The sequence below is a fragment of the Anser brachyrhynchus genome (genome assembly GCF_964034855.1).
Source record: "Anser brachyrhynchus genome assembly, chromosome: 9".
Taxonomy (NCBI): Eukaryota; Metazoa; Chordata; class Aves; order Anseriformes; family Anatidae; genus Anser; species Anser brachyrhynchus.
The window spans coordinates 28347014-28373251 of NC_137703.1; the positions used below are offsets into that span (position 1 = coordinate 28347014).

General features: G+C 54.9%; 1 long non-coding RNA gene across 1 annotated transcript in view; it reads right to left on the reverse strand.

Annotated features, from left to right (window-relative positions):
* Positions 1 to 13432: 13432 nt before the first annotated feature.
* The window catches only part of LOC308199706, a 172407-nt gene continuing 159601 nt past the window's right edge, over positions 13433 to 26238 (reverse strand). The window contains exon 3 of the long non-coding RNA XR_013954882.1: positions 13433 to 13837. This is a non-coding gene — a long non-coding RNA (uncharacterized lncRNA). The remainder of the gene's footprint in view (positions 13838 to 26238) is intronic.

Here is a 26238-nt window from a genome sequence, read left to right on the forward strand (position 1 = left end):
GTGCCAGTGCACTCTCTGGACTCACTGCACTGCATCCCCAGTGGTGCCAGTGCACTCTCTGGACTCACTGCAGTGCATCCCCAGTGGTGCCAGTGCACTCTCTTGACTCACTGCACTGCATCCCCAGTGGTGCCAGTGTACTCACTGGACTCACTGCACTGCATTCCCCAGTGGTGTTAGTGCACTCTGTGGACTCACTGCAGTGCATCCCCAGTGGTGCCAGTGCGCTCTCTGGACTCACTGCAGTGCATCCCCAGTGGTGCCAGTGCACTCTCTGGACTCACTGCACTGCATCCCCAGTGCTGCCAGTGCACTCTCTGGACTCACTGCACTGCATCCCCAGTGGTGCCAGTGCACTCTCTGGACTCACTGCAGTGCATCCCCAGTGGTGCCAGTGCACTCTCTGGACTCACTGCACTGCATCCCCAGTGGTGCCACTGCACTCTCTGGACTCACTGCAGTGCATCCCCAGTGGTGCCAGTGCACTCTCTGGACTCACTGCAGTGCATCCCCACTGCTGCCAGTGCACTCTCTGGACTCACAGCAGTGCATCCCCAGTGGTGCCAGTGCACTCTCTGGACTCACTGCACTGCATCCCCAGTGGTGCCAATGCACTCTCTGGACTCACTGCACTGCATCCCCAGTGGTGCCAGTGCACTCTCTGGACTCACTGCACTGCATCCCCAGTGGTGCCAGTGCACTCTCTGGACTCACTGCACTGCATCCCCAGTGGTGCCAGTGCACTCTCTCGAGTCACTGCACTACATCCCCAGTGGTGCCAGTGCGCTCACTGGACTCACTGTACTGCATCATCAGTGGTGCCAGTGCACTCTCTGGAGTGACTGCAGTGCATCCCCAGTGGTGCCAGTGCACTCTCTGGACTCACTGCACCGCATCCCCATTGGTGCCAGTGCACTCTCTGGACTCACTGCACCGCATTCCCCGTGGAGCCAGTGCACTCTCTGGACTCACTTCAGTGCATCCCCAGTGGTGCCAGAGCACTCTCTGGACTCACTGCACTGCATCCCCAGTGGTGCCAGTGCACTCTCTGGACTCACTGCACTGCAGCCCCAGTGGTGCCAGTGCACTCTCTGGACTCACTGCACTGCATCCCCAGTATTGCCAGTGCACTCTCTGGACTCACTGCACTGCATCCCCAGTGCTGCCAGTGCACTCTCTGGACTCACTGCACTGCATCCCCAGTGGTGCCACTGCACTCTCTGGACTCACTGCACTGCATGTCCAGTGGTGCCAGTGCACTCTCTGCACTCACTGCACTGCATCCCCAGTGGTTCCAGTGCACTCACTGGACTCACTGCAGTGCATTCCCTCTGGAGCCAGTGCACTCTCTGGACTCACTGCAGTGCATCCCCAGTGGTGGCAGTGCACTCTCTGGACTCACTGCAGTGCATCCCCAGTGGTGCCAGTGCACTCTCTGGACTCACTGCAGTGCATCACCAGTGGTGCCAGTGCACTCTCTGGACTCACTGAAGTGCATCCCCAGTGGTGCCAGTGCACTCTGTGGACTCACTGCACTGCATCCCCAGTGGTGCCAGTGCACTCTCTGGACTCACTGCACTGCAACCCCAGTGGTGCTAGAGCACTCTCTGGACTCACTGCACTGCATCCTCTGTGCTGCCAGTGCACTCTCTGGACTCACTGCACTGCATCCCCAGTGGTGCCAGTGCACTCTCTGTACTCACTGTACTGCATCCCCTGTGGAGCGCGTGCACTCTCTGGACTCACTGCACTGCATCCCCAGTGGTGCTAGTGCACTCTGTGGACTCACTGCAGTGCATCCCCACTGGTGCCAGTGCACTCTCTGGACTCACTGAAGGGCATTCTCAGTGGTGCCAGTGCACTCTCTGGACTCACTGCAGTGTTTCCCCAGTGGTGCCAGTACACTCACTGGACTGACTGCACTGCATCGCCAGTGGTGCCAGTGCACTCTCTGGACTCACCGCACCGCATCCCCAGTGGTGCCAGTGCACTCTCTGGAGTAACTGCAGTGCATCACCAGTGGTGCCAGTGCACTCTCTGGACTCACTGCACTGCATCCCCAGTGGTGCCAGTGCACTCTCTGGACTCACTGCACTGCAGCCCCAGTGGTGCCAGAGCACTCTCTGGACTCACTGCAGTGCATCCCCAGTGGTGCCAGTGCACTCTCTGGACTCACTGCACTGCATCCCCAGTGGTGCCAGTGCACTCTATGCACTCACTGCACTGCATCCCCAGTGGTGCCAGTGCACTCTCTGGACTCCCGGCACCGCATCCCCAGTGGTGCCAGTGCACTCTCTGGGCTCACTGCAGTGCATCCCCAGTGGTGCCAGTGCACTCTCTGGACTCACTGCACTGCATCCCCAGTGGTGCCAGTGCACTCACTGGATTCACTGCACTGCATCCCCAGTGGTGCTAGTGCACTCTCTGGACTCACTGCAGTGCATCCCCAGTGGTACCAGTGCACTCTCTGGACTCACTGAAGTGCATTCTCAGTGGTGCCAGTGCACTCTGTGGACTCACTGCAGTGCATCCCCAGTGTTGCCAGTGCGCTCTCTGGACTCACTGCAGTGCATCCCCAGTGGTGCCAGTGCACTCTCTGGACTCACTGCACTGCATCCCCAGTGGTGCCAGTGCACTCTCTGGACTCACTGCACTGCATCCCCAGTGGTGCCAGTGCACTCTCTGGACTCACTGCACTGCATCCCCAGTGGTGCCAGTGCACTCTCTGGACTCACTGCAGTGCATCCCCAGTGGTGCCAGTGCACTCTCTGGACTCACTGCACTGCATCCCCAGTGGTGCCAATGCACTCTCTGGACTCACTGCACTGCATCCCCAGTGGTGCCAGTGCACTCTCTGGACTCACTGCACTGCATCCCCAGTGGTGCCAGTGCACTCTCTCGAGTCACTGCACTACATCCCCAGTGGTGCCAGTGCGCTCACTGGACTCACTGTACTGCATCATCAGTGGTGCCAGTGCACTCTCTGGAGTGACTGCAGTGCATCCCCAGTGGTGCCAGTGCACTCTCTGGACTCACTGCACCGCATCCCCATTGGTGCCAGTGCACTCTCTGGACTCACTGCACTGCAACCCCAGTGTTGCCAGTGCACTCTCTGGACTCACTGCACCGCATTCCCCGTGGAGCCAGTGCACTCTCTGGACTCACTTCAGTGCATCCGCAGTGGTGCCAGAGCACTCTCTGGACTCACTGCACTGCATCCCCAGTGGTGCCAGTGCACTCTCTGGACTCACTGCAGTGCATCCCCAGTGGTACCAGTGCACTCTCTGGACTCACTGAAGTGCATTCTCAGTGGTGCCAGTGCACTCTGTGGACTCACTGCAGTGCATCCCCAGTGGTGCCAGTGCGCTCTCTGGACTCACTGCACTGCATCCCCAGTGGTGCCAGTGCACTCTCTGGACTCACTGCACTGCATCCCCAGTGGTGCCAGTGCACTCTCTGGACTCACTGCACTGCATCCCCAGTGGTGCCAGTGCACTCTCTGGACTCACTGCACCGCATCCCCAGTGGTGCCAGTGCACTCTCTGGACTCACTGCAGTGCATCCCCAGTGGTGCCAGTGCACTCTCTGGACTCACTGCACTGCATCCCCAGTGGTACCAGTGCACTCTGTGGACTCACTGCAGTGCATCCCCAGTGGTGCCAGTGCACTCTCTCGACTCACTGCACTGCATCCCCAGTGGTGCCAATGCACTCTCTGGACTCACTGCACTGCATCCCCAGTGGTGCCAGTGCACTCTCTGGACTCACTGCACTGCATCCCCAGTGGTGCCAGTGCACTCTCTGGACTCACTGAAGTGCATCCCCAGTAGTGCCAGTGCACTCTCTGGACTCACTGAAGTGCATCACCAGTGGTGCCAGTGCACTCTCTGGACTCACTGCAGTGCATCACCAGTGGTGCCAGTGCACTCTGTGGACTCACTGCAGTGCATCCCCAGTGGTGCCAGTGCGCTCTCTGGACTCACTGCAGTGCATCCCCAGTGGTGCCAGTGCACTCTCTGGACTCACTGCACTGCATCCCCAGTGGTGCCAGTGCACTCTCTGGACTCACTGCACTGCATCCCCAGTGGTGCCAGTGCACTCTCTGGACTCACTGCAGTGCATCCCCAGTGGTGCCAGTGCACTCTCTGGACTCACTGAACTGCATCCCCAGTGGTGCCACTGCACTCTCTGGACTCACTGCAGTGCATCCCCAGTGGTGCCAGTGCACTCTATGGACTCACTGCAGTGCATCCCCACTGCTGCCAGTGCACTCTCTGGACTCACAGCAGTGCATCCCCAGTGGTGCCAGTGCACTCTCTGGACTCACTGCACTGCATCCCCAGTGGTGCCAATGCACTCTCTGGACTCACTGCACTGCATCCCCAGTGGTGCCAGTGCACTCTCTGGACTCACTGCACTGCATCCCAAGTGGTGCCAGTGCACTCTCTGGACTCACTGCACTGCATCCCCAGTGGTGCCAGTGCACTCTCTCGAGTCACTGCACTACATCCCCAGTGGTGCCAGAGCGCTCACTGGACTCACTGTACTGCATCATCAGTGGTGCCAGTGCACTCTCTGGAGTGACTGCAGTGCATCCCCAGTGGTGCCAGTGCACTCTCTGGACTCACTGCACTGCATCCCCAGTGGTGCCAATGCACTCTCTGGACTCACTGCACTGCATCCCCAGTGGTGCCAGTGCACTCACTGGACTCACTGCACTGCATCCCAAGTGGTACCAGTGCACTCTCTGGACTCACTGCACTGCATCCCCAGTGGTGCCAGTGCACTCTCTCGAGTCACTGCACTACATCCCCAGTGGTGCCAGTGCACTCACTGGACTCACTGTACTGCATCCCCAGTGGTGCCAGTGCACTCTCTGGACTCACTGCACTGCATCCCCAGTGCTGCCAGTGCACTCTCTGGACTCACTGCACTGCATCCCCAGTGCTGCCAGTGCACTCTCTGGACTCACTGCACTGCATCCCCAGTGGTGCCACTGCACTCTCTGGACTCACTGCACTGCATGTCCAGTGGTGCCAGTGCACTCTCTGCACTCACTGCACTGCATCCCCAGTGGTGCCAGTGCACTCACTGGACTCACTGCAGTGCATTCCCTCTGGAGCCAGTGCACTCTCTGGACTCACTGCAGTGCATCCCGAGTGGTGGCAGTGCACTCTCTGGACTCACTGCAGTGCATCCCCAGTGGTGCCAGTGCACTCTCTGGACTCACTGCAGTGCATCACCAGTGGTGCCAGTGCACTCTCTGGACTCACTGAAGTGCATCCCCAGTGGTGCCAGTGCACTCTCTGGACTCACTGCACTGCATCCCCAGTGGTGCCAGTGCACTCTCTGGACTCACTGCACTGCATCCCCAGTGGTGCCAGAGCACTCTCTGGACTCACTGCACTGCATCCTCTGTGCTGCCAGTGCACTCTCTGGACTCACTGCACTGCATCCCCAGTGGTGCCAGTGCACTCTCTGTACTCACTGTACTGCATCCCCAGTGGAGCGCGTGCACTCTCTGGACTCACTGAAGTGCATCCCCAGTGGTGCCAGTGCACTCTCTGGACTCACTGCACTGCATCCCCAGTGGTGCTAGTGCACTCTGTGGACTCACTGCAGTGCATCCCCAGTGGTGCCAGTGCACTCTCTGGACTCACTGAAGGGCATTCTCAGTGGTGCCAGTGCACTCTCTGGACTCACTGCAGTGTTTCCCCAGTGGTGCCAGTACACTCACTGGACTGACTGCACTGCATCCCCAGTGGTGCCAGTGCACTCTCTGGACTCACCGCACCGCATCCCCAGTGGTGCCAGTGCACTCTCTGGAGTAACTGCAGTGCATCACCAGTGGTGCCAGTGCACTCTCTGGACTCACTGCACTGCATCCCCAGTGGTGCCAGTGCACTCTCTGGACTCACTGCACTGCAGCCCCAGTGGTGCCAGAGCACTCTCTGGACTCACTGCAGTGCATCCCCAGTGGTGCCAGTGCACTCTTTGGACTCACTGAAGTGCATCCCCAGTGGTGCCAGTGCACTCTCTGCACTCACTGCACTGCATCCCCAGTGGTGCCAGTGCACTCACTGGACTCACTGCACTGCATCCCAAGTGGTACCAGTGCACTCTCTGGACTCACTGCACTGCATCCCCAGTGGTGCCAGTGCACTCTCTCGAGTCACTGCACTACATCCCCAGTGGTGCCAGTGCACTCACTGGACTCACTGTACTGCATTCCCAGTGGTGCTAGTGCACTCTCTGGACTCACTGCAGTGCATCCCCAGTGGTGCCAGTGCACTCTTTGGACTCACTGAAGTGCATTCTCAGTGGTGCCTGTGCACTCTCTGGACTCACTGCACTGCATCCCCAGTGGTGCCAGTGCACTCTCTGGACTCACTGAAGTGCATTCTCAGTGGTGCCAGTGCACTCTCTGGACTCACTGCAGTGCATCCCCAGTGGTGCCAGTACACTCACTGGACTCACTGCACTGCATCCCCAGTGGTGCCAGTGCACTCTCTGGACTCACTGCACTGCATCCCCAGTGGTGCCAGTGCACTCTCTGGACTCACTGCACTGCATCCCCAGTGCTGCCTGTGCACTCTCTGGACTCACTCCACTGCATCCCCAGTGGTGTCACTGCACTCTCTGGACTCACTGCACTGCATCCCCAGTTGTGCCAGTGCACTCTCTGCACTCACTGCACTGCATACCCAGTGGTGCCAGTGCACTCACTGGACTCACTGCAGTGCATTCCCTCTGGTGCCAGTGCACTCTCTGGACTCACTGCAGTGCATCCCCAGTGGTGCCAGTGCACTCTCTGGACTCACTGCACTGCATCCCCAGTGGTGCCAGTGCACTCTCTGGACTCACTGCAGTGCATCACCTGTGGTGCCAGTTCACTCTCTGGACTCACTGAAGTGCATCCCCAGTGGTGCCAGTGCACTCTCTGGACTCACTGCACTGCATCTCCAGTTTTGCCAGTGAAGTCTTTGGACTCACTGCACTGCATCCCCAGTGGTGCCAGTGCACTCTCTGGAGTCACTGAAGTGCATCCCCAGTGGTGCCAGTGCACTCTCTGGACTCACTGCACTGCATGCCCAGTGGTGCCAGTGTACTCTCTGGACTCACTGTACTGCATCCCCACTGGTACCAGTGCACTCTGTGGACTCACTGTACTGCATCCCCAGTGGTGCCAGTGCACTCACTGGACTCACTGCAGTGCATTCCCTCTGGTGCCAGTGCACTCTCTGGACTCACTGCACTGCATCCCCAGTGGAGCCAATGCACTCTCTGGACTCACTGCACTGCATCCCCAGTGGTGCCAGTGAAGTCTCTGGACTCACTGCACTGCATCCCCAGTGGTGCCAGTGCACTCTCTGGACTCACTGCACTGCATCCACAGTGGTGCCAGTGAAGTCTCTGGACTCACTGTACTGCATCTCCAGTGGTGCCAGTGCACTCTCTGGACTCACTGCACTGCATCCCCAGTGGTGCCAGTGAGCTCTCTGGACTCACTGCACTGCATCCCCAGTGGTGCCAGTGTACTCACAGGATTCACTGCACTGCATCCCCAGTGGTGCTAGTGCACTCTGTGGACTCACTGCAGTGCATCCCCACTGGTGCCAGTGCACTCTCTGGACTGACGAAGTGCATTCTCAGTGGTGCCAGTGCACTCTCTGGGCTCATTGAAGTGCATCCCCAGTGGTGCCAGTACACTCACTGGACTCACTGCACTGCATCCCCAGTGGTGCCAGTGAAGTCTTTGGACTCACTGCACTGCATCCCCAGTGGTGCCAGTGCACTCTCTGGAGTCACTGAAGTGCATCCCCAGTGGTGCCAGTGCACTCTCTGGACTCACTGCACTGCATGTCCAGTGGTGCCAGTGCACTCTGTGGACTCACTGTACTGCATCCCCACTGGTGCCAGTGCACTCTCTGGACTCACTGTACTGCATCCCCAGTGGTGACAGTGCACTCTCTGGACTAACTGCACTGCATCCCCAGTGGTGCCAGTGCACTCTCTGGACTCACTGCACTGCATCCCCAGTGGTGCCAGTGCACTCTCTGGTCTCACTGCACTGAAGCCCCAGTGGTGCCAGTGCACTCTCTGGACTCACTGCACTGCATCCCCAGTGGTGCCAGTGCACTGTCTGGACTCACTGCACTGCATCCCCAGTGGTGTCAGTGCACTCTCTGGACTCACTGTACTGCACCCCCAGTTGTGCCAGTGCCCTCACTGGACTGACTGCACTGCATCCCCAGTGGTGCCAGTGCGCTCTCTGGAATCACAGCACTGCATCCCCAGTGGTGCCAGTGCACTCACTGGACTCACTGCACTGCATCACAGGTGGTGCCAGTGCACTCTCTGGACTCACTGCAGTGAATCCCCGGTGGTGCCAGTGTACTCTCTGCAGTCACTGCGCTGCATCCCCAGTGGTGCCAGTGCACTCACTGGACTCACTGGACTGCATCCCCAGTGGTGCCAGTGCACTCTCTGGACTCACTGCACTGCATCCCCAGTGGTGCCAGTGCACTCTCTGGACTCACTGCACTGCATCCCCAGTGGTGCCAGTGCACTCTCTGGACTCGCTGCACTGCATCCCCAGTGGTGCCAGTGCACTCTCTGGACTCACTGCACTGCATCCCCAGTGTTGCCAGTGCACTCTCTGGACTCACTGCACTGCATCCCAAGTGGTGCCAGTGCACTCTCTGGACTCACTGCACTGCATCCCCAGTGGTGCCAGAGCACTCTCTGGACTCACTGCAGTGTTTCCCCAGTGGTGCCAGTGCACTCTCTGGACTCACTGCACTGCATCCCCAGTCGTGTCAGTGCACTCTCTGGACTCACTGAAGTGCATCCCCAGTTGTGCCAGTGCACTCTCTGGACTCAATGCACTGCATCCCCAGTGGTGCCAGTGCACTCTCTGGACTCACTGCACTGCATCCCCAGTGGTGCCAGTGCACTCTCTGGAGTCACTGAAGTGCATCCCCAGTGGTGCCAGTGCACTCTCTGGACTCACTGCACTGCATGCCCTGTGGTGCCAGTGCACTCTCTGGACTCACTGCACTGCATCCGCTCATGATCGGAGGATTCGGCAACTGAGTAGTCCCCCTCATAATCGGTGCCCCCGACATAGCATTCCCGCGAATAAACAACATAAGCTTTTGACTCCTCCCCCCATCATTCCTCCTACTACTAGTCTCATCCACTGTAGAAGCTGGCGCCGGCACAGGCTGAACTGTCTACCCTCCCCTAGCAGGTAACCTTGCCCACGCCGGAGCTTCAGTAGACCTGGCTATCTTCTCACTCCACTTAGCCGGTATCTCCTCCATCCTTGGGGCCATCAACTTTATCACCACAGCCATCAACATAAAACCCCCCGCACTCTCACAATACCAAACCCCACTATTTGTCTGATCCGTACTAATTACCGCCATCCTACTCCTTCTATCACTCCCCGTACTCGCCGCCGGTATTACAATATTACTAACTGATCGAAACCTAAACACCACATTCTTCGACCCCGCTGGAGGAGGAGACCCAATCCTGTACCAACACCTATTCTGATTCTTCGGACACCCAGAAGTCTATATTCTGATCCTACCGGGGTTCGGAATCATCTCACACGTAGTCACGTACTACTCAGGCAAAAAGGAGCCCTTCGGCTACATGGGAATAGTCTGAGCCATACTATCCATCGGCTTCCTAGGATTCATCGTCTGAGCTCACCACATGTTTACAGTAGGAATAGACGTTGATACCCGAGCCTACTTTACATCAGCCACTATAATCATTGCCATCCCTACCGGAATCAAAGTATTTAGCTGACTAGCCACCCTGCACGGAGGAACAATCAAATGAGACCCCCCCAATACTATGAGCTCTAGGATTTATCTTCCTATTTACCATCGGAGGATTAACAGGAATCGTTCTTGCAAACTCTTCCCTAGACATCGCCCTGCACGACACGTACTACGTAGTTGCCCACTTCCACTACGTCCTATCCATAGGCGCCATCTTTGCCATTCTAGCAGGATTTACTCACTGATTCCCACTACTCACTGGGTTTACCCTACACCAAACATGAGCAAAAGCCCACTTCGGGGTAATATTTACAAGAGTAAACCTAACGTTCTTCCCCCAGCACTTCCTAGGCCTAGCAGGAATACCCCGACGATACTCAGACTATCCCGACGCCTACACACTATGAAACACCATTTCCTCCATCGGCTCCCTAATCTCAATAGTAGCCGTAATCATACTAATATTCATCATCTGAGAAGCCTTTCCGGCCAAACGAAAAGTCCTACAACCAGAACTAACTACCACAAACGTTGAATGAATCCACGGCTGCCCTCCCCCATACCATACTTTCGAGGAACCGGCCTTCGTCCAAGTACAAGAAAGGAAGGAATCGAACCCTCACATGCTGGTTTCAAGCCAACTGCATTAACCGCTCATGCTTCTTTCTTATGAGACGTTAGTAAACCAATTACATAGCCTTGTCAAGACTAAATCACAGGTAAAAATCCTGTACATCTCATGTGGCCAACCACTCCCAACTAGGATTCCAAGACGCCTCATCACCCATCATAGAAGAACTCGTTGAATTCCACGACCACGCCCTAATCGTTGCCCTAGCTATCTGCAGCCTAGTTCTCTACCTTTTAGCCCACATACTAACAGAAAAACTCTCGTCCAATGCTGTAGACGCCCAAGAAGTAGAGCTGATCTGGACAATCCTACCTGCTATCGTCCTGGTACTCCTCGCCCTCCCATCCCTACAAATCCTCTACATAATGGACAAAATCGATGAACCAGACCTCACCCTAAAAGCCATCGGCCACCAATGATACTGAAGCTACGAATACACAGACTTCAAAGACCTATCATTCGACTCCTACATAGTGCCCACCCCAGACTTACCCAACGGCCACTTCCGACTGCTAGAAGTTGACCACCGCGTAGTTATCCCAATAGAATCCCCCATCCGCGTGATCATTACTGCAGGAGACGTACTCCACTCCTGAGCAGTCCCAACGCTCGGAGTTAAAACAGACGCAATCCCAGGCCGACTAAACCAAACTTCATTCATTACCACCCGGCCTGGGATTTTTTACGGACAATGCTCAGAAATTTGCGGGGCTAATCACAGCTACATACCCATTGTAGTAGAATCAACCCCACTCCCACATTTCGAGGCCTGATCGTCCCTTCTATCATCATCCTAATCATTAAGAAGCTATGCAACAGCACTAGCCTTTTAAGCTAGCCAAAGAGGGACTTCCCCCTCCTTAATGATATGCCACAGCTTAACCCCGCACCATGATTTTCAATCAGAATTATAACCTGATTAACCCTAGCACTCCTCATCCAACCAAAACTACTAGCCTTCACCACAACCAACCCCCCATCAAATAAGACCTCCCTCACTACCAAACCCACACCATGATCCTGACCATGAACCTAAGCTTCTTTGACCAATTTTCCAGCCCCAATCTATTCGGCATCCCCTTAATCCTACTATCCCTACTCTTCCCAGCCCTACTATTCCCGTCCCCAAACAACCGATGAATCAACAACCGCCTTTCTACTATCCAAACATGACTCCTTCACCTAATCACAAAACAACTAATAGTCCCACTCAACAAAAATGGCCACAAATGAGCCATAATATTTACATCCCTAATAATCATACTTCTTACAATCAACCTTCTAGGCCTCCTTCCATATACATTCACCCCAACCACCCAACTATCTATGAACATAGCCCTAGCCTTCCCACTATGGCTCGCCACACTACTAACAGGCCTACGAAACCAACCATCAGCCTCTTTAGCCCACCTATTACCCGAAGGTACCCCTACACCCCTAATCCCCGCACTAATCCTGATCGAAACAACCAGCCTACTAATCCGCCCCCTAGCCCTCGGAGTCCGCCTTACAGCCAACCTTACAGCAGGACACTTACTCATCCAACTCATCTCTACAGCCTCCATTGCATTAACACCCACCCTTCCTGCAGTATCCATCCTAACAATAATCATCCTACTACTCCTAACCATCCTAGAAGTAGCAGTAGCCATAATCCAGGCCTACGTCTTCGTGCTCCTTCTAAGCCTATACTTACAAGAAAACATCTAATGGCACACCAAGCACACTCATACCACATAGTTGACCCAAGCCCTTGACCAATCTTCGGGGCAGCCGCCGCCCTACTCACAACCTCAGGATTAATCATGTGATTCCACTACAACTCATCCATACTACTAACCCTAGGCCTCATCTCAATACTCCTAGTAATACTCCAATGATGACGAGACATTGTACGAGAAAGCACCTTCCAAGGCCATCACACTCCCACAGTCCAAAAAGGCCTACGATACGGCATAATCCTTTTCATCACATCCGAAGCATTCTTCTTCTTAGGGTTCTTCTGAGCGTTCTTCCACTCGAGCCTGGCCCCAACCCCAGAACTAGGAGGCCAATGACCCCCAACAGGAATTAAACCACTCAACCCGATAGAAGTCCCCCTACTAAACACAGCCATCCTACTAGCCTCAGGCGTTACCGTAACGTGAGCCCATCACAGCATCACAGAAGGAAACCGAAAACACGCCATCCACGCCCTAACCCTAACGATCCTCCTGGGATTCTACTTCACAGCCCTACAAGCAATAGAATACCACGAAGCCCCATTCTCAATCGCCGATAGCGTCTACGGATCTACCTTCTTCGTTGCCACTGGATTCCACGGACTCCACGTAATCATCGGATCCTCCTTCCTGACCGTCTGCCTCTTCCGACTGATCAAGTTCCACTTTACATCAGACCACCACTTCGGATTCGAGGCAGCAGCCTGATACTGACACTTCGTAGACGTCATCTGACTATTCCTCTACATAACCATCTACTGATGAGGATCTTGCTCTTCTAGTATATTAATTACAATTGACTTCCAATCTCTAGAATCTGGTATAAACCCAGAGGAGAGCAATGAACGCACTCATGTTCATATTCGCCCTATCATCAATCCTAAGCGCCGCCCTAACCGCATTAAACTTCTGACTCGCCCAAATAAACCCCGACTCAGAGAAACTCTCACCGTACGAATGTGGATTCGACCCACTTGGATCTGCTCGATTACCATTCTCAGTCCGATTCTTCCTCAGTAGCCATCCTGTTCATCCTATTCGACCTAGAAATCGCCCTCCTACTCCCCCTGCCATGAGCCGTCCAACTCCAATCCCCCCTAATGACCCTCACCTGAACTGTAGCGATCCTCCTTCTCCTAACACTCGGACTGGCCTACGAGTGAATTCAAGGGGGCCTAGAATGAGCAGAATAACAGAAAGTTAGTCTAACCAAAAAGATAGCTGGTTTCGACCCAGCAGATTACAGCCAACCCTGTAACTTTCTTATGTCGCCCCTACATTTAAGCTTCTACTCAGCCTTCATTTTCAGCGGACTAGGACTAGCCTTCCACCGAACCCACCTAGTATCCGCCCTACTATGCCTTGAAAGCATAATATTATCGATATTCGTAGGCCTATCAATATGATCCATCGAAAACCAAGTCTCCTCATTCACCATGGTACCAATTCTCATGCTAACCTTCTCAGCGTGTGAGGCGGGCACAGGCCTGGCCATCCTAGTAGCCTCCACCCGCACACATGGCTCCGACCATCTACACAACCTAAACCTCCTGCAATGCTAAAAATCATCCTACCCACAATCATACTTCTTCCAACAGCCCTGCTGTCTCCACCAAAATTTCTATGGACTAACACCACCTTATACAGCCTCCTAATCGCTGCCCTAAGCCTACAGTGATTAATCCCAACCTGCTACCCCTACAAATTTTTATCCAACTGAACAGGAATTGACCAAATCTCATCCCCCCTCCTAGTACTATCCTGCTGACTACTCCCACTCATAATCATAGCAAGCCAAAACCACCTGCAACAAGAACCCCTACAACGCAAACGAATCTTTATCTCAACCTTAGTCGCAGTCCAGCCATTCATCCTACTAGCCTTTTCCACCACAGAACTAGCACTATTTTACATCTCATTTGAAGCAACCCTCATTCCCACCCTAATCTTAATCACCCGATGGGGGAACCAACCAGAACGCCTAAGCGCTGGCATCTACCTGCTATTCTACACGCCAGTAAGCTCTCTACCCCTGCTAATCACAATCATACACCTATACGTGAAAATTGGCACCCTGCACCTGCCAACCCTACAACTAACCCACCCAACCCTATCCACCTCATGGACAGGAATACTATCAGGTCTAGCACTGCTCATAGCATTCATAGTAAAAGCCCCACTATACGGCCTACACCTCTGACTGCCAAAAGCCCACGTAGAAGCACCCATCGCAGGCTCAATACTCCTCGCCGCCCTACTACTAAAGCTAGGAGGATACGGAATTATACGAGTCACTCTATTTATGGGCCCACTGTCCAACCTCCTGCACTACCCCTTCCTAACCCTGGCCCTATGAGGCGCCCTAATGACTAGCTCAATCTGCCTACGACAGACAGACCTAAAATCACTAATCGCTTATTCATCCGTTAGCCACATAGGCCTAGTTATCGCCGCAGGAATAATCCAAACCCACTGATCATTCTCAGGGGCAATGATCCTAATAATTTCCCATGGACTAACTTCCTCCATACTATTCTGCCTAGCCAACACAAACTATGAACGTACGCACAGCCGAATTCTACTACTCACACGAGGCCTACAACCTCTCCTACCACTCATAGCTACCTGATGATTGCTGGCCAATCTAACAAACATAGCCTTACCCCCAACAACAAACCTCATAGCAGAGCTAACCATTATAATCACCTTATTCAACTGATCTGCCTTCACGATCATCCTAACAGGAATCGCAACCCTACTAACCGCCTCCTACACCTTATTCATACTACTAATGACCCAACGAGGCTCAATCCCCTCCCACATCACATCTATGCAAAACTCAACCACGCGAGAACACCTGCTCATAACACTCCACATTATCCCAATATTCCTCCTAATCCTCAAACCCGAACTGATCTCCGGAATCCCCTCATGCAAGTATAGTTTAAACCAAACATTAGACTGTGATTCTAAGAATAGAAGTTCAAACCTTCTTACCTGCCGAGGGGAGGGTTTAACCAACAAGAGCTGCTAACTCTTACATCTGAGCCTAAAACCTCAGCCCCCTTACTTTTAAAGGATAACAGCAATCCACTGGTCTTAGGAACCACCCATCTTGGTGCAAATCCAAGTAAAAGGAGTGAACCCCACACTACTAATCAACTCCCTCACACTACTCACGCTGACAATCCTCCTAACCCCAATCATCCTGCCATTTCTATTTAAAAACTTTAAAAACACCCCACAAGCCACCACCCGCGCTGTTAAAACCGCATTCCTAATTAGCCTAGCCCCTACAACCGCATTCATCTACTCGGGAGTAGAATCTGTCACCTGCCACTGGGAGTGAAAATTCATTATAAACTTTAAAATCCCCTTGAGCCTAAAAATAGACCAATACTCAATAACATTTCTTCCAATCGCCCTATTTGTAACATGATCAATCCTACAATTCACCATATGATACATGGCCTCAGAGCCATACGTAACAAAATTTTTCACCTACCTACTGACATTCCTAGTCGCCATACTCCTCCTAACAACCGCAAACAACATATTCCTCCTATTCGTAGGCTGGGAAGGAGTACGAATCATGTCCTTCCTTCTCATCGGCTGATGACAAGGCCGAGCAGATGCCAACACCGCCGCCCTACAAGCCGTAATCTACAACCGAATCGGAGACATCGGACTGATCCTGAGCATAGCATGACTAGCTTCAACATTCAACACCTGAGAGATCCAACAAGCCGTACACCCCCACCAAACCCCAATCCTCCCCCTCATAGGATTAATCCTCGCAGCCGCAGGAAAATCCGCCCAATTTGGACTCCACCCATGACTGCCCGCAGCAATAGAAGGCCCCACCCCAGTATCAGCCCTACTGCACTCCAGTACCATAGTAGTAGCCGGAATCTTCCTGCTCATCCGCATGCACCCCCTGCTAGCCACCAACCAGACAGCCCTAACTGCCTGCCTATGCCTAGGTGCTCTATCAACCCTATTCGCTGCCACATGCGCCCTAACCCAAAATGACATCAAAAAAATCATTGCTTTCTCAACATCCGGCCAACTAGGACTAATAATAGTCACTATCGGACTAAACCTCCCACAACTAGCCTTCCTACACATCTCAACCCATGCCTTCTTTAAAGCCATACTATTCCTATGCTCAGGGTCTATCATCCACAACCTAAACGGAGAACAAGATATCCGAAAGATAGGAGGCCTACAGAAAATACTCCCAGTCACTACTTCCTGCCTAACCATCGGAAACCTGGCGCTGATAGGAACCCCATTCCTAGCCGGATTCTACTCAAAAGACCTCATCATCGAAAGCTTAAACACATCATACCTAAATACTTGAGCCCTACTCCTAACCCTTATAGCCACAGCATTCACCGCAACCTACAGCATCCGCATAACCATCCTAGTCCAAGCTGGACAAACCCGAATCCCCCCAATAGTATCAATAAACGAAAACAACCCACTAATCACCGCCCCCCTAACCCGACTCGCCCTAGGCAGCATTACAGCAGGAATAATCATTACCTCTTTCATCACACCAACCAAAACCCCCCCAATAACCATACCCCTTATCACCAAAACCGCTGCCATCCTCATAACAATCCTAGGAATCATCCTAGCCCTAGAACTATCGAACATAACACACACCCTCACTCACCCCAAACCAAACCCCCTCATAAACTTCTCCTCTGCATTAGGGTACTTCAACCCCCTAGTACACCGATTCTTCTCCAAAAACCTACTAGAAAAGGGACAAAACATTGCCCTACACTTGATCGACCTCTCCTGACTCAAAAAAATAGGGCCAGAGGGCCTTGCTGAACTACAAGTAGCCGCAAGCAAAGCCGCAACCTCAATACACACAGGGCTAATTAAGGCCTACCTAGGATCCTTCGCCCTCTCCATCCTGGTAATAATCCTAATAACACACAGACTCACTAATGGCCCCTAACATCCGCAAATCCCATCCCCTACTAAAAATAATCAACAACTCCCTAATCGACCTACCCGCCCCCTCCAACATCTCTGCCTGATGAAACTTCGGCTCCCTTCTAGCCATCTGCTTAGCCACACAAATCCTAACAGGCCTGCTACTAGCCATACACTACACCGCAGACACTTCACTCGCCTTCTCCTCAGTAGCTCACACATGCCGAGACGTCCAGTACGGATGGCTCATCCGCAACCTCCACGCCAACGGTGCTTCGCTCTTCTTTATCTGCATCTACTTACACATCGGACGAGGCCTCTACTACGGCTCCTACCTATACAAAGAAACCTGAAACACAGGAGTAATCCTCCTACTCACCCTAATAGCAACTGCCTTCGTAGGGTATGTCCTACCATGAGGACAAATGTCATTCTGAGGGGCCACCGTAATCACCAACCTATTCTCAGCCATCCCGTACATTGGGCAAACTCTAGTAGAATGAGCCTGAGGAGGATTCTCAGTAGACAATCCAACCTTAACCCGATTCTTCGCCATCCACTTCCTACTGCCCTTCCTAATTGCAGGAATCACCCTAGTCCACCTAACCTTCCTACACGAATCAGGCTCAAATAACCCACTAGGAATCGTATCAGACTGCGACAAAATCCCATTCCACCCATACTTCTCCATTAAAGACAGCTTAGGGCTTACCCTAATAATCACCCCTCTAATAGCACTAGCCCTATTTTCACCGAACCTCCTGGTTCTTGGAATCCTAGTTGGGAGTGGTTGGCCACATGAGATGTACAGGATTTTTACCTGTGATTTAGTCTTGACAAGGCTATGTAATTGGTTTACTAACGTCTCATAAGAAAGAAGCATGAGCGGTTAATGCAGTTGGCTTGAAACCCATCCCCAGTGGTGCAAGTGCACTCTCTGAACTCACTGAAGTGCATCCCCAGTGGTGCCAGTGCACTCTCTGCACTCACTGCACTGCATCCCCAGTGGTGCCAGTGCAATCTCTGGACTCACTGCAGAGCATCCCCAGTGGTGCCAGTGCACTCTGTGGACTCACTGTAGTGCATCCCCAGTGGTGCCAGTGCACTCTCTGGACTCACTGCACTGCATCCCCAGTGGTGCCAGTGCAATCTCTGGACTCACTGCAGTGCATCCCCAGTGGTGCCAGTGCACTCTCTGGACTCACTGCACTGCAGCCCCAGTGGTGCCAGTGCACTCTCTGGACTCACTGCAGTGCATACCCAGTGGTGCCAGTGCACTCTCTGGACTCACTGCACTCCATTCCCACTGGTGCCAGTGCACTCTCTGGACTCACTGCACTGCATCCCCAGTGGTGCCAGTGCGCTCTCTGGAGTCACAGCACTGCATCCCCAGTGGTGCCAGTGCACTCTCTGGACTCACTGCACTGCATCCCCAGTGGTGCCACTGCACTCTCTGGACTCACTGAAGTGCATCCCCATTGGTGCCATTGCACTCTCTGCACTCACTGCACTGCATACCCAGTGCTGCCAGTGCACTCACTGGACTGACTGCACTGCATCCCCAGTGGTGCCAGTGCGCTCTCCGGAGTCACAGCACTGCATCCCCAGTGGTGCCAGTGCACTCACTGGACACACTGTACTGCATCACAGGTGGTGCCAGTGCACTCTCTGCACTCACTGCACAGCATCCCCAGTGGTGCCAGTGCATTCACTGGACTCACTGGACTGCATCACCAGTGGTGCCAGTGCACACTCTGGACTCACTGCACTGCATCCCCAGTGGTGCCAGTGCACTCTCTGGACTCACTGCACTGCATCCCCAGTGGTGCCAGTGCAGTCTCTGGACTCACTGCAGTGCATCCCCAGTGGTGACAGAGCACTCTCTGGACTCACTGCACTGCATCCCCAGTGGTGCCAGTGCACTCTCTGGACTCACTGCACCGCATCCCCAGTGGTGTCAGTACACTCTCTGGACTCAGTGAAGTGCATCCCCAGTGGTGCCAGTGCACTCTCTGGACTCACTAAACTGCATCACCAGTGGTGCCAGTGCACTCTCTGGACTCACTGCACTGCATCCCCAGTGGTGCCAGTGCAATCTCTGGACTCACTGTAGTGCATCCCCAGTGGTGCCAGTGCACTCTCTGGACTCACTGCAGTGCATCCCCAGTGGTGCCAGTGCACTCTCTGGACTCACTGCAGTGCATCCCCAGTGGTGCCAGTGCACTCTCTGGACTCACTGCACTGCATCCCCAGTGGTGCCAGTGCACTCTCTGCGCTCAATGCACTGCATTCCCAGTGGTGCCAGTGAAGTCTCTGGACTCACTGCACTGCATCCCCAGTGGTGCCAGTGCACTCTCTGGACTCACTGCACTGCATGTCCAGTGGTGCCAGTGCACTCTCTGGACTCACTGCACTGCATCCCCAGTGGTGCCAGTGCACTCTCTGGACGCACTGCACTGCATCCCCAGTGGTGCCAGTGCACTCTCTCGAGTCACTGCACTACATCCCCAGTAGTGCCAGTGCACTCACTGGACTCACTGTACTGCATCATTGGTGGTGCCAGTGCACTCTCTGGACTCACTTCACTGCATCCCCAGTGGTGCCAGTGCACTCTCTGGACTCACTGCACTAATGGCACAGTGGTAACAGTGCACTCACTGGACTCACTGTACTGCATCACCAGTGGTGCCAGTGCACTCTCTGGACTCACTGCACTGCATCCCCAGTGGTTCCAGTGCATTCACTGGACTCACTGTACTGCATCTCCAGTGGTGCCAGTGCACTCTCTGGACTCACTGCACTGCATCCCCAGTGGTGCCAGTGAGCTCTCTGGACTCACTGCTCTGCATCCCCAGTGGTGCCAGTGTACTCACAGGATTCACTGCACTGCATCCCCAGTGGTGCTAGTGCACTCTCTGGACTCACTGCAGTGCATCCCCAGTGGTGCCAGTGCACTCTCTGGACTCACTGCAGTGCATTCTCAGTGGTGCCAGTGCACTCTCTGGGCTCACTGAAGCGCATCCCCAGTGGTGCCAGTACACTCACTGGACTCACTGCACTGCATCCCCAGTGGTGCCAGTGCACTCTCTGGACTCATTGAAGTGCATTCTCAGTGGTGCCAGTGCACTCTCTGGACTCACTGTAGTGCATCCCCAGTGGTGCCAGTGCACTCTCTGGACTCACTGCAGTGCATCCCCAGTGGTGCCAGTGCACTCTCTGCACTCACTTCACTGCATCCCCAGTGGTGCCAGTGCACTCTCTGGACTCTCTGCACTGCATCCACAGTGGTGCCAGTGAAGTCTTTGGACTCACTGCACTGCATCCCCAGTGTTGCCAGTGCACTCTGTGGAGTCACTCAAGTGCATCCCCAGTGGTGCCAGTGCACTCTCTGGACTCACTGCACTGCATGTCAAGTGGTGCCAGTGCACTCTCTGGACTCACTGTACTGCATCCCCACTGGTGCCAGTGCACTATGTGGACTCACTGTACTGCATCCCCAGTGGTGCCAGTGCACTCTCTGGACTAACTGCAGTGCATCCCCAGTGGTGCCAGTGCACTCTCTGGACTAACTGGAGTGCATCCCCAGTGGTGCCAGTGCACTGTCTGGACTCACTGCAGTGCATCCCCAGTGGTGTCAGTGCACTCTCTGGACTCACTGCACTGCACCCCCAGTGGTTCCAGTGCACTCACTGGACTGACTGCACTGCATCCCCAGTGGTGCCAGTGCACTCTCTGGAGTCACAGCACTGCATCCCCAGTGGTGCCAGTGCACTCACTGGACTCACTGCACTGCATCACAGGTGGTGCCAGTGCACTCTCTGGACTCACTGCAGTGAATCCCCGGTGGTGCCAGTGTACTCTCTGCAGTCACTGCACTGCATCCCCAGTGGTGCCAGTGCACTCACTGGACTCACTGGACTGCATCCCCAGTGGTGCCAGTGAACTCTCTGGACTCACTGCACTGCATCCCCAGTGGTGCCAGTGTACTCTCTGGACTCACTGAAATGCATCCCCAGTGGTGCCAGAGCACTCTCTGGACTCACTGCACTGCATCCCCAGTGGTGCCAGTGCACTCTCTGGACTCACTGCACTGCATCCCCAGTGGTGTCAGTGCACTCTCTGGACTCACTGAAGTGCATCCCCAGTGGTTCCAGTGCACTCTCTGGACTCAATGCACTGCATCCCAAGTGGTGCCAGTGCACTCTCTGGACTCAGTGCACTGCATCCCCAGTGGTGCCAGTGCAATCTCTGGACTCACTGTAGTGCTTCCCCAGTGGTGCCAGTGCACTCTCTGGACTCACTGCAGTGCATCCCCAGTGGTGCCAGTGCACTCTCTGGACTCACTGTACTGCTTCACCAGTGGTGCCAGTGCACTCTCTGGACTCACTGCAGTGCATTCTCAGTGGTGCCAGTGCACTCTCTGGGCTCACTGAAGCGCATCCCCAGTGGTGCCAGTACACTCACTGGACTCACTGCACTGCATCCCCAGTGGTGCCAGTGCACTCTCTGGACTCATTGAAGTGCATTCTCAGTGGTGCCAGTGCACTCTCTGGACTCACTGTAGTGCATCCCCAGTGGTGCCAGTGCACTCTCTGGACTCACTGCAGTGCATCCCCAGTGGTGCCAGTGCACTCTCTGCACTCACTTCACTGCATCCCCAGTGGTGCCAGTGCACTCTCTGGACTCTCTGCACTGCATCCACAGTGGTGCCAGTGAAGTCTTTGGACTCACTGCACTGCATCCTCAGTGTTGCCAGTGCACTCTGAGGAGTCACTCAAGTGCATCCCCAGTGGTGCCAGTGCACTCTCTGGACTCACTGCACTGCATGTCAAGTGGTGCCAGTGCACTCTCTGGACTCACTGTACTGCATCCCCACTGGTGCCAGTGCACTATGTGGACTCACTGTACTGCATCCCCAGTGGTGCCAGTGCACTCTCTGGACTAACTGCAGTGCATCCCCAGTGGTGCCAGTGCACTCTCTGGACTCACTGCACTGCATCCCCAGTGGTGCCAGTGCACTGTCTGGACTCACTGCAGTGCATCCCCAGTGGTGTCAGTGCACTCTCTGGACTCACTGCACTGCACCCCCAGTGGTTCCAGTGCACTCACTGGACTGACTGCACTGCATCCCCAGTGGTGCCAGTGCGCTCTCTGGAGTCACAGCACTGCATCCCCAGTGGTGCCAGTGCACTCACTGGACTCACTGCACTGCATCACAGGTGGTGCCAGTGCACTCTCTGGACTCACTGCAGTGAATCCCCGGTGGTGCCAGTGTACTCTCTGCAGTCACTGCACTGCATCCCCAGTGGTGCCAGTGCACTCACTGGACTCACTGGACTGCATCCCCAGTGGTGCCAGTGAACTCTCTGGACTCACTGCACTGCATCCCCAGTGGTGCCAGTGTACTCTCTGGACTCACTGAAGTGCATCCCCAGTGGTGCCAGAGCACTCTCTGGACTCACTGCACTGCATCCCCAGTGGTGCCAGTGCACTCTCTGGACTCACTGCACTGCATCCCCAGTGGTGTCAGTGCACTCTCTGGACTCACTGAAGTGCATCCCCAGTTGTGCCAGTGCACTCTCTGGACTCAATGCACTGCATCCCCAGTGGTGCCAGTGCACTCTCTGGACTCAGTGCACTGCATCCCCAGTGGTGCCAGTGCAATCTCTGGACTCACTGTAGTGCTTCCCCAGTGGTGCCAGTGCACTCTCTGGACTCACTGCAGTGCATCCCCAGTGGTGCCAGTGCACTCTCTGGACTCACTGTACTGCATCACCAGTGGTGCCAGTGCACTCTCTGGACTCACTGCAGTGCATCCCCAGTGGTGCCAGTGCACTCTCTGGACTCACTGCACTGCAGCCCCGGTGGTGCCAGTGCAATCTCTGGACTCACTGCACTGCATCCCAAGTGGTGCCAGTGCACTCTCTGGACTCACTGCACTGCATCTCCAGTTTTGCCAGTGAAGTCTTTGGACTCACTGCACTGCATCCCCAGTGGTGCCAGTGCACTCTCTGGAGTCACTGAAGTGCATCCCCAGTGGTGCCAGTGCACTCTCTGGACTCACTGCACTGCATGCCCAGTGGTGCCAGTGCACTCTCTGGACTCACTGTACTGCATCCCCACTGGTACCAGTGCACTCTGTGGACTCACTGTACTGCATCCCCAGTGGTGACAGTGCACTCTCTGGACTCACTGCAGTGCATCCACAGTGGTGCCAGTGCACTCACTGGACTCACTGCAGTGCATTCCCTCTGGTGCCAGTGCACTCTCTGGACTCACTGCACTGCATCCCCAGTGGTGCCAGTGCACTCTCTGGACTCACTGCACTGCATCCCCAGTGGTGCCAGTGCATTCTCTGGACTCACTGCAGTGCATCCCCGGTGGTGCCAGTGCAATCTCTGGACTCACTGCAGTGCATCCCCAGTGGTGCCAGTGCACACTCTGGACTCACTGCACTGCATCCCCAGTGGTGCCAGTGCACTCTCTGGACTCACTGCACTGCATCCCCAGTGTTCACAGTGCACTCTCTGCACTCATAACACTGCATCCCCAGTGGTGCCAGTGCACTCTCTGGACTCACTGCAGTGCATCCCCAGTGGTGCCAGTGCACTCTCTGGACTCACTGAAGTGCATTCTCAGTGGTTCCAGTGCACTCTGTGGACTCACTGCAGTGCATCCCCAGTGGTGCCAGTGCGCTCCCTGGACTCACTGCAGTGCATCCCCAGTGGTGACAGTGCACTCTCTGGACTCACTGCACTGCATCTCCAGTGCTGCCAGTGCACTCTCTGGACTCACTGCACTGCATCCCCAGTGGTGCCAGTGTACTCTCTGCAGTCACTGCACTGCATCCCCAGTGGTGCCAGTGCACTCACTGGACTCACTGGACTGCATCCCCAGTGGTGCCAGTGAACTCTCTGGACTCACTGCACTGCATCCCCAGTGGTGCCAGTGCACTCTCTGGACGCACTGCACTGCATCCCCAGTGGTGCCAGTGCACTCTCTCGAGTCACTGCACTACATCCCCAGTAGTGCCAGTGCACTCACTGGACTCACTGTACTGCATCATTGGTGGTGCCAGTGCACTCTCTGGACTCACTTCACTGCATCCCCAGTGGTGCCAGTGCACTCTCTGGACTCACTGCACTAATGGCCCAGTGGTACCAGTGCACTCACTGGACTCACTGTACTGCATCACCAGTGGTGCCAGTGCACTCTCTGGACTCACTGCACTGCATCCCCAGTGGTTCCAGTGCATTCACTGGACTCACTGTACTGCATCTCCAGTGGTGCCAGTGCACTCTCTGGACTCACTGCACTGCATCCCCAGTGGTGCCAGTGAGCTCTCTGGACTCACTGCTCTGCATCCCCAGTGGTGCCAGTGTACTCACAGGATTCACTGCACTGCATCCCCAGTGGTGCTAGTGCACTCTCTGGACTCACTGCAGTGCATCCCCAGTGGTGCCAGTGCACTCTCTGGACTCACTGCAGTGCATCCCTGGTGGTGCCAGTGCAATCTCTGGACTCACTGCAGTGCATCCCCAGTGGTGCCAGTACACTCACTGGACTCACTGCACTGCATCCCCAGTGGTGCCAGTGCACTCTCTGGACTCATTGAAGTGCATTCTCAGTGGTGCCAGTGCACTCTCTGGACTCACTGTAGTGCATCCCCAGTGGTGCCAGTGCACTCTCTGGACTCACTGCAGTGCATCCCCAGTGGTGCCAGTGCACTCTCTGCACTCACTTCACTGCATGCCCAGTGGTGCCAGTGCACTCTCTGGACTCTCTGCACTGCATCCACAGTGGTGCCAGTGAAGTCTTTGGACTCACTGCACTGCATCCCCAGTGTTGCCAGTGCACTCTGTGGAGTCACTCAAGTGCATCCCCAGTGGTGCCAGTGCACTCTCTGGACTCACTGCACTGCATGTCAAGTGGTGCCAGTGCACTCTCTGGACTCACTGTACTGCATCCCCACTGGTGCCAGTGCACTATGTGGACTCACTGTACTGCATCCCCAGTGGTGCCAGTGCACTCTCTGGACTAACTGCAGTGCATCCCCAGTGGTGCCAGTGCACTCTCTGGACTAACTGCAGTGCATCCCCAGTGGTGCCAGTGCACTGTCTGGACTCACTGCAGTGCATCCCCAGTGGTGTCAGTGCACTCTCTGGACTCACTGCACTGCACCCCCAGTGGTGCCAGTGCACTCACTGGACTGACTGCACTGCATCCCCAGTGGTGCCAGTGCGCTCTCTGGAGTCACAGCACTGCATCCCCAGTGGTGCCAGTGCACTCACTGGACTCACTGCACTGCATCACAGGTGGTGCCAGTGCACTCTCTGGACTCACTGCAGTGAATCCCCGGTGGTGCCAGTGTACTCTCTGCAGTCACTGCACTGCATCCCCAGTGGTGCCAGTGCACTCACTGGACTCACTGGACTGCATCCCCAGTGGTGCCAGTGAACTCTCTGGACTCACTGCACTGCATCCCCAGTGGTGCCAGTGTACTCTCTGGACTCACTGAAGTGCATCCCCAGTGGTGCCAGAGCACTCTCTGGACTCACTGCACTGCATCCCCAGTGGTGCCAGTGTACTCTCTGGACTCACTGCACTGCATCCCCAGTGGTGTCAGTGCACTCTCTGGACTCACTGAAGTGCATCCCCAGTTGTGCCAGTGCACTCTCTGGACTCAATGCACTGCATCCCCAGTGGTGCCAGTGCACTCTCTGGACTCAGTGCACTGCATCCCCAGTGGTGCCAGTGCAATCTCTGGACTCACTGTAGTGCTTCCCCAGTGGTGCCAGTGCACTCTCTGGACTCACTGCAGTGCATCCCCAGTGGTGCCAGTGCACTCTCTGGACTCACTGTACTGCATCACCAGTGGTGCCAGTGCACTCTCTGGACTCACTGCAGTGCATCCCCAGTGGTGCCAGTGCACTCTCTGGACTCACTGCACTGCAGCCCCGGTGGTGCCAGTGCAATCTCTGGACTCACTGCACTGCATCCCAAGTGGTGCCAGTGCACTCTCTGGACTCACTGCACTGCATCTCCAGTTTTGCCAGTGAAGTCTTTGGACTCACTGCACTGCATCCCCAGTGGTGCCAGTGCACTCTCTGGAGTCACTGAAGTGCATCCCCAGTGGT